Source organism: Dipteris shenzhenensis, chromosome 8 (genome assembly GCF_047967505.1).
Source record: "Dipteris shenzhenensis isolate YYH24624 ecotype China chromosome 8, Dip_SZ_1.0, whole genome shotgun sequence".
NCBI classification, from domain to species: Eukaryota; Viridiplantae; Streptophyta; class Polypodiopsida; order Gleicheniales; family Dipteridaceae; genus Dipteris; species Dipteris shenzhenensis.
In genome coordinates this window covers 47721226-47731550 of record NC_141603.1, presented here as the reverse complement: position 1 = coordinate 47731550, position 10325 = coordinate 47721226, and positions in this window count along the sequence as shown.

Genomic DNA, 10325 nt, shown 5'->3' with positions numbered 1-10325 from the left:
ACTCTCATTTGACATAGGAGGTGATGACTCTGATTATAATTGTCTTGAATTGGCTTCTTGCCTAGTACCCAAATAAAATCCTTCAATGGACTTCAATACAAAGCTTTAATCATGGACATTCTTCATTTGCACTATCTCCTTCTACTTCCTCCATGGCGAGCATCCTTTAAAATTCGTGTATATGCAAAATACTTTGCTGTGGTATTTTTATTTTTCCTTCTACCTCATATCCCATGCGCATCTTTGATTTCTTTGCCCTTGAATGCCAAGACACTATGATTGTCTCCGTCGAAATTTGAGAGACCGCTTCATCATTTGGGACCCACTCCTTCATTATACAATTAGTATACAATGTGTTGTTATCCATATTCTCCTTCCTGCCCTTTGGCTCATACCATACCGCTGTAAATGTTGTAGCTCTCCCTTGGTCATCTCTTTGCACATCAACTACTTTTGCAACCCAAAACTTCACATTCTCATATTCATCATCCGATGGCCGAACCACAACAAAACAATCGACCTCTATATCTACTTGTGGCATAAACTCTCTCTTCTTCGGTCCACAATATGGACGTGGGGGTAATGATACAAATTCATTTTCAAAGACTGGAGCTCGGCGCAAATCGTTATGAACATTTGGCCAAAACATATTGCATTCTTCCTTGACATCCTTTGAGCCTCGCATTCTCTCAAGGTCCTTTATTAAATTTCGTGTCTTGTTAATTATAGTGGTAGTGTGTTCTCTCCAAGTAGGCTTCGAATCAGGATATCTCCGGAGCATTTCCTCTTTGTATGTAATAAATGCTTTTAATCCTTCTATTTCACAGTTAGACCTCTCATTGAATTCTTGTATAGGAGCCCATGTTGGATACCTTTCCTTGCTGGGAATTGAAGCAACCATTAAAAAACATGTTCCCAGGTGTGTTATTCAAACAAGTACTTATCAGATGGGGGCTCCACTTTGCACGCAAGTATCTTTCAACTAGGTTGAGGTGCGTGCAAAGTATTGTAACCATTGGATATGCTTTGCATGGTCGATCAGGCATTGTACACCGTTTTTCCTGTAGTGATATGCACATCCACAAAAAAACACGCCCTTAGGTATGTTATCTGACCAAGTACTTATCCTATGGGTGTGCCCCTTTGAGAAAATTTCAATACCACCTAGGATAAGGGGTAGGAAAAGTATTATGCCCATCGGATATCCTTTGCATGGTCGATCGAGCATTAAATACCATTTTTGCCTTAGTATCATGCACATCCGTAAAAAAACACGATGCTAGGTGTGTTATCCGATCAAGTACTTATGCGATGGGAAAGCCACTTTCCATGTAAGTCAATTCCACCTAGTTGAAGGTGTGTGCAAAGTATTGTGCCCATTGGATATGCTTTCCATTGTCGATCAAGCATAAAACACCGTTTTTGCCTTAGTGTCATGCACAACCATAAAAAAACACGGTCCTAGATGTGTTAATCAAATAAGTACTTGTCGGATGGGGGCTCCACTTTTCATGCAAGTCCATTTTAACTATGTTGAGATGCGTGCAAAGTATTTTCACCATTGGATATGCTCTGCATGGTCGATTATGCATTATACAACGTTTTTCCGATAGTGATATGCACATCCGCAAAAAAACACGCCCTTAGGTATGTTATCTGACCAAGTACTTATCGGATGGGTGTGCCTCTTTGAGAACATTTCAATACCACCTAGGTTAAGGCTTAGGAAAAGTATTGTGCCCATCGTATATGCTTTGCATGGTCAATCGAGCATTAAATACTATTTTTGCCTATTGTCATGCACATCCGTAAAAAAACACGCTGCTAGGTGTGTTATCTGATCAAGTACTTATGCGATGGGAATGCCACTTTGCATGTAAGTTAACTCCACCTAGTTGAAGGTGTATGCAAAGTATTGTGCCCATCGGATATGCTTTGCATTGTCGATCAAGCATAAAACACCGTTTTTGCCTTAGTGTCATGCACAACCATAAAAAAACACGGTCCTAGGTGTGTTAATCAAACAAGTACTTATCGGATGAGGGCTCCACTTTGCACGCAAGTCCGTTTCAACTAGGTTGAGGTGCATGCAAAGTATTGTCACCATCGGATATGATCTGCATGGTAGATTATGCATTATACAACGTTTCTCCCCTAGTGATATGCACATCCGAAAAAAACACGCCCTTACGTATGTTATCTGACCAAGTACTTATCGGATGGGTATGCCTCTTTGAGAACATTTCAATACCACCTAGGTTAAGGCATAGGAAAAGTATTGTGCCCATCAGATATGCTTTGCATGGTCGATCGAGCATTAAATACCATTTTTGCCTTAGTGTCATGCACATCCGTAAAAAAACACTCATAGGTGTGTTATCCGATCAAGTATTTATGCGATGGGAATGCCACTTTGCATGTAAGTCAATCCCACCTAGTTGAAGGTGTGTGCAAAGTATTGTGCCCATCAAATATGCTTTGCATTGTGGATCAAGCATAAAACACCAATTTTGCCTTAATGTCATGCACAACCATAAACCAACACGGTCCTAGGTGTGTTATTCAAACAAGTACTTATCGGATGGGGGCCCTGCTTTGCATGCAAGTTCATTTCAGCTAGGTTGAGGTGCGTGCAAAGTATTGTCACCATCGAATATGCTTTGCATGGTCGATCACGCATTATACAACGTTTTTTCGCTAGTGATATGCACATCCGCAAAAAAACATGCCTTTACGTATGTTATCTGACCAAGTACTTATCGGATGGGTGTGCCTCTTTGAGAACATTTCAATACCACCTAGGTTAAGGCATAGGAAAAGTATTGTGCCCATCGGATATGCTTTGCATGGTCGATCGAGCATTAAATACCATTTTTGCCTTAGTGTCATGCACTCCATAAAAAAACACGCTACTAGGTGTGTTATCCGATCAAGTACTTATGCGATGGGAATGCCACTTTCCATGTAAGTCAATTCCACATAGTTGAAGGTGTGTGCAAAGTATTGTGCCCATCGGATATGTTTTGCATTGTCGATTAAGCATAAAACTCCGTTTTTGCCTTAGTGTCATCCACAACCATAAAAGAACACGGTCCTAGGTGTGTTAATCAAACAAGTACTTATCGGATGGGGGATCCACTTTGCACGCAAGTCCGTTTCAACTAGGTTGAGATGCGTGCAAAGTATTGTCACCATCGAATATGCTCTGCATGGTCGATTACACATTATACAGCGTTTTTCCAGTAGTGATAGGCACATCCGCAAAAAAACACGACCTTAGGTATGTTATCTGACCAAGTACTTATCACATGGGTGTGCCTCTTTGAGAACATTTCAATACCACCTAGGTTAAGGCTTAGGAAAAGTATTGTATCCATCGGATATGCTTTGCATGATCGATCGAGCATTGAATACCATTTTTGCCTTAGTGTCATGCACATCCGTTAAAAAACACGCTGCTAGGTGTGTTATCCGATCAAGTACTTATGAGATGGGAATGCCACTTTGCATGTAAGTCAATTCCACCTAGTTGAAGGTGTGTGCAAATTATTGTGCCCATTCGATATGCTTGCATTGTCGATCAAGCATAAAACACCGTTTTTGCCTTAGTGTCATGCACAACCATAAAAAAACACGGTCCTAGGTGTGGTAATCAAACAAGTACTTATCGGATGGGGGCTCCACTTTGCACCCAAGTCCCTTTCAACTAGGTTGAGATGTGTGCAAAGTATTGTCACCATCGGATATGCTCTGCATGGTCGATTACGCATCATACAACGTTTTTCTCCTAGTGATATGCACATCCGCAAAAAAACACGCCCTTAGGTATGTTATCTGACCAAGTACTTATCGGATGGGTGTGCCTCTTTGAGAACATTTCAATACCACCTAGGTTAAGGTGTAGGAAAAGTATTGTGCCCATCGGATATGCTTTGCATGGTCGATCGAGCATTAAATACCATTTTTGCCTTAGTGTCATGCACATCCGTAAAAAAACACGCTGCTAGGTGTGTTATCCGATCAAGTACTTATGCGATGGGAATGCCACTTTTCATGTAAGTCAATTCCACCTAGTTGAATGTGTGTGCAAAGTATTGTGCCTATCGGATATGCTTTGCATTGTCGATCAAGCATAAAACACCGTTTTTGCCTTAATGTCATGCACAACCATAAAAGAACACGGTCCTAGGTGTGTTATTCAAACAAGTACTTATAAGATGGGGGCTCCACTTTGCACACAAGTCTAATTCATCTAGGTTGAGGTTCATGCAAAGTAATGTCACCATCGGATATGCTTTGCATGGTCAATCATGCATTATACAATGTTTTTCCCGTAGTGATATGCACATCCGCAAAAAAACACGCCCTTACGTATGTTATCTGACCATGTACTTATCGGATGGGTGTGCCTCTTTGAGAAAATTTCTATACCACCTAGGTTAAGGCGTAGGAAAATTATTGTGCCCATCGGATATGCTTTGCATGGTCGATCGAGCATTAAATACCATTTTTGCCTTAGTGTCATGCACATCCGTAAAAAAACACATTGCTAGGTGTGTTATCCGATCAAGTACTTATGCGATGGGAATGCCACTTTTCTATAACTCAATTCCACCTAGCTGAAGGTGTGTGCAAAGTATTGTGCCCATCAGATATGCTTTGCATTGTGGATCAAGCAGAAAACACTGTTTTTGCCTTAGTGTAATGCACAACCATAAAAAAGCACGGTCCTAGGTGTGTTATTCAAACAAGTACTTATCAGATGGGGCTCCACTTTTCATACAGGTATATTTCAACTAGGTTGAGGTGCGTGCAAAGTATTGTGACCATCGGATATGCTTTGCATGGCCGATCATGCATTATACACCGTTTTTCACCTAGTGATATGCACATTTGCAAAAAAACACACCCTTAGGTGTGTTATCTGACCAAGTACTTATCAGATGGGTGTGCCTCTTTGAGAACATTTCAATACTACCTGGGTTGAGGGTTAGGAAAAGTGTTGTGCCCATCGGATATCCTTTGCATGGTCGATCGAGCATTAAATACTATTTTTGCTCGTGTCATGTACATCCGTAAAAAAACATGCTGCTAGGTGTGTTATCTGATCAAGTACTTATGCGATGGTAATGCCACTTTGCATGTAAGTCAATTCCACCTAGTTGAAGGTGTGTACAAAGTATTGTGCCCATCGGATATGCTTTGCATTGTCGATCAAGCATAAAACACCGTTTTTGCCTTAGTGTAATGCACAACCATAAAAAAACACGGTCCTAGGTGTGTTATTCAAACAAGTACTTATCAGATGGGTACTCCACTTTGCACGCAAGTATCTTTCAACTAGTTTGAGGTGCATGCAAAGTAGTTTCACCATGAGATATGCTTTGCATGGCCGATCACGCATTATACACCGTTTTTCCCCTAGTGATATGCACATCCGCAAAAAAACACGCCCTTAGGTGTGTTATCTGACCAAGTGCTTATCGGATGGGTGTGCCTCTTTGAGAACATTTCAATACCACCTAGGTTGAGGCGTAGGAAAAGTGTTGTGCCCATCGGATATCCTTTGCATGGTCGATTGAGCATTAAATACTATTTTTGCTCTAGTGTCATGCATATCCGTTAAAAAAAGACGCTACTAGGTATGTTATCTGATCGAGCACTTATGGGATGGGCATGCCACTTTGCATGTAAGTCAATTCCACCTATTTCAAGTTGTGTGCAAAGTAATGTGCCCATCGGATATGCTTTGCATTGTCGATCAAGCATAAAACACCATTTTTGCCTTAGTGTCATGCACAACCATAAAGAAACATGCTCCTAGGTGTGTTATTCAAACAAGTACTTATCGGATGGGGGCTCCACTTTGCACACAAGTACATTTCAACTAGGTTGAGATGCGTACAAAGTATTGTCACCATCGGATATGCTCTACATGGTCGATCACGGATTATACAACGTTTTTCCCCTAGTGATATGCACATCCGCAAAAAAACACGCCCTTAGGTATGTTATATGACCAAGTACTTATCAGATGGGTGTGCCTCTATGGGTGTGCCTCTTTGAGAGCATTTCAATACCACCTAGGCTAAGGCATAGGAAAAGTATTGTGCCCATCGGATATGCTTTGCATGGTCGATCGAGCATTAAATACCATTTTTGCCTGAGTGTCACGCACATCTGTAAAAAACAACACTGCTAGGCGTGTTATCTGATCAAGTACTTATGCGATGGTAATGCCACTTTGCATTTTATTCAATTCCACCTAGTTGAAGATGTGTGCAAAGTATTGTGCCCATCAGATATGCTTTGCATTGTGGATCAAGCATAAAACACCGTTTTTGCCCTAGTGTAATGCACAACCATAAAAAAACATGGTCCTAGGTGCGTTATTCAAACAAGTACTTATCAGATGGGGCTCCACTTTACACGCAAGTATCTGTCAACTAGGTTGAGGTGCGTGCAAAGTATTGTGACCATCAGATATGCTTTGCATGGCCGTTCACGCATTATACACCGTTTTTTCCCTAGTGATATGCACATCCGTAAAAAAACACGCCCTTAGGTGAGTTATCTGACCAAGTACTTATCGAATGGGTATGCCTCTTTGATAACATTTCAATACCACCTAGGTTGAGGCATAGGAAAAGTGTTGTGCCCATCGGATATCCTTTGCATGGTCGATCGAGCATTAAATACCATTTTTGCTCTAGTGTCATGCACATACGTAAAAAAACATGCTGCTAGGTATGTTATCCGATCAAGCACTTATGGGATGGGAGTGCCACTTTGCATGTAAGTCAATTCCACCTAGTTTAAGGTGTGTGCAAAGTATTGTGCCCATCGGATATGCTTTGCATTGTCGATCAAGCATAAAACACCGTTTTTGCCTTAGTGTCATGCACAACCATAAAAAAACACAGTCCTAGATGTGTTAATCAAATAAGTACTTATCGGATGGGGGCTCCACTTTTCATGCAAGTCCATTTTAACTATGTTGAGATGCGTGCAAAGTATTTTCACCATCGGATATGCTCTGCATGGTCGATTATGCATTATACAACGTTTTTCCGATAGTGATATGCACATCCACAAAAAAACACGCCCTTAGGTATGTTATCTGACCAAGTACTTATCGGATGGGTGTGCCTCTTTGAGAACATTTCAATACCACCTAGGTTAAGGCTTAGGAAAAGTATGGTGCCCATCGTATATGCTTTGCATGGTCAATCGAGCATTAAATACTATTTTTGCCTATTGTCATGCACATCCGTAAAAAAACACGCTGCTAGGTGTGTTATCTGATCAAGTACTTATGTGATGGGAATGCCACTTTGCATGTAAGTTAACTTCACCTAGTTGAAGGTGTATGCAAAGTATTGTGCCCATCGGATATGCTTTGCATTGTCGATCAAGCATAAAACACCGTTTTTGCCTTAGTGTCATGCACAACCATAAAAAAACACGGTCCTAGGTGTGTTAATCAAACAAGTACTTATCGGATGAGGGCTCCACTTTGCACGCAAGTCCGTTTCAACTAGGTTGAGGTGCATGCAAAGTATTGTCACCATCGGATATGATCTGCATGGTAGATTATGCATTATACAACGTTTCTCCCCTAGTGATATGCACATCCGAAAAAAACACGCCCTTACGTATGTTATCTGACCAAGTACTTATCGGATGGGTATGCCTCTTTGAGAACATTTCAATACCACCTAGGTTAAGGCATAGGAAAAGTATTGTGCCCATCAGATATGCTTTGCATGGTCGATCGAGCATTAAATACTATTTTTGCTCTAGTGTCATGCACATTCGTTAAAAAACACGCTGCTAGGTATGTTATCCGATCAAGCACTTATGGGATGGGTGTGCTACTTTGCATTTAAGTCAATTCCATCTAGTTGAAGGTGTGTGCAAAGTATTGTGCCCATTGGATATGCTTTGCATTGTCGATCAAGCATAAAACACCGTTTTTGCCTTAGTGTTAAGCACATTTGTAAAAAAACACGGTCCTAGGTGTGTTATCAGATCAAGTGCTTATCTAACTAACACGCCACTTTTCATGCAACTCAATAACACCTAGGTTGAGGTGGGTGCAAAGTATTGTTCCGATCGGATGTACTTTGCATGGTATATCACGTATTAAACTCCATTTGTGCCTCAAGGTCATGCACAACCATTAAAAAACACGCTTTTAGGTGTGTTATCCGACCAACTGCTTATCAGATGGGTGTAGCACTTTGCATGCAATGCAATACCACAATTGTTGAGACTCATGCAAAGTATTGTGCCCATCGGATATGCTTTGCATTGTCGAACAAGCATTAAACACTGTTTTGGCCTTAGTGTCATGCACAACCGTCAAAAAATGCGGTCCTAGATGTGATATTCGACTAAGTACTTATGGGATGGGCACACCACTTTGCATGTAAGTCAATAATACCTAGGTTGAGATGTGTGCAAAGTATTGTGACGATCGGATATGCGTTGCATTGTCGATTAAGCATAAAACAACGTTTTTGCCTTAGTGCCATGGACAACAACCAATAAAAATAAAAAGTACTTGTCAGATGGGGGAGCCACTTTGCAAGAAAGTCAATTTCAACTAGGTTGATGTGCGTGCACAATATTGTGTCTATCGGTTATGCTTTGCATGGGGGATCACACATTATACACCGTTTTCCCCCTAGTGTTATGCACATCCGTCAAAGAACACGCTCTTAGGTGTATTATCATACCAAGTACTTATTGAATGGGCGTTCCACTTTGCATGGAACACCATACCACCGCTTTTGAGGCACGTGCAAAGTATTGTGCCCATCGGATATGCTTTACATGGTAGATTGAGTATTAAATATTGTTTTTGCCTTGGTGTCATGTAGAACCGTCAAAAAACACGATCCTAGGTGTATTTTTCAAACAGGTACTTATCGCATGGGGATGCCACTTTGTACACAAGTCAATACTGCCTAGGTTGAAGAACGTGCAAAGTCTTGTGTCCATTGGATATGCCGTGGACAGGTAGTTGAGATCAGGAGAATCTCCTCAAAGCAATGCAGATAGTGGTACGCAGGTATCACGAAAAGGAAAAGAGAAGGTAGATCAGCCCATGTTTGATGTGAATGCAGGTCAATCTTACGTGGATGGTGAATCCAATGGCTCATAACAGAGCATTGATGATGAGTTGGCTATTCCTTCTATTGTTACACGTGGAGTAAGGAAGACCAGGGATGTTTTGAGAGCACTTGGAAGTGAGCCTATTTTCCGCAGGTCTACCAGAGCTAGGTATCCTATGGATAGGCTGAAATATGATGGATTTATAGCCATTCACTATGCCTCTATAGTCAAAGTGATACAGGAACCAGAACCCATTTCTTTTGAGCAAGCCATGGGAAATGAAAAATGGGAGAAAGCCATGGATGAAGAAATCGATGCCTTGGAAGCAAATGCCACATGGTAATTGGTGCCTTTGCCTAAAGACAAGAATGCAATTGCCTGTAAGTGGGTTTATAAGATCAAGCACAATGCAGATGGTTCTGTGAACAGATACAAGGCAAGATTAGTTGTCAAGGGGTATGCACAGACATATGGCATTGATTATGAAGAAACATTCAGTCCGGTTGCAAGAATGGCAACTGTAAGAGCAGTCATTGCGATGGCTGCATCAAAGGGATGGTCTTTACATCAGATGGATGTAAAGAATGCCTTCTTGCAGTTGATTTGCAAGAAGAGGTCTTTATGGAGCAGCCACCAGGTTATGTTCATGCTATTCGTCCTGAGTTTGTTTGTAGGTTGAAGAAAGCCTTGTATGGCTTGAAGCAAGCACCTAGAGCATGGTCTGACAAGATAGGACAGTATCTTGTCACTATTGGCTTTCAGATTTCCAAGGCAGATTTCTCTCTATGTGAGAAAAACAGAGAAAGGTATTATGCTGCTTGTCATTTATGTTGATGATTTGATCATCACAGGTGATAGTGATGAAGATATCCTTCATGTGAAAATGCTATTGAAGCAGAAGTTTGAGATGAAGGATTTGGGAGAGCTATGTTATTTCTTGGGCATTGAGGTGATTAGATCACCAAGTGGGATACAGCTCTTGCAGAGGTAGTATGGATTGGACATGCTGTCCAAATATGGGATGACAAGCTATAAGCCTATTTCAGTTCCTTTGGAGCAGAATGTGAAGCTGAGCATAGATGCAAGTAAGCTTCTGGAACACCCTACTATGTACAGACGCATAGTAGGAAGTTTGATTTATATGACTATTACTAGGCCAGATTTAAGCTATGCTGTTGGATTGGTAATTCAGTTTATGCAGGCTC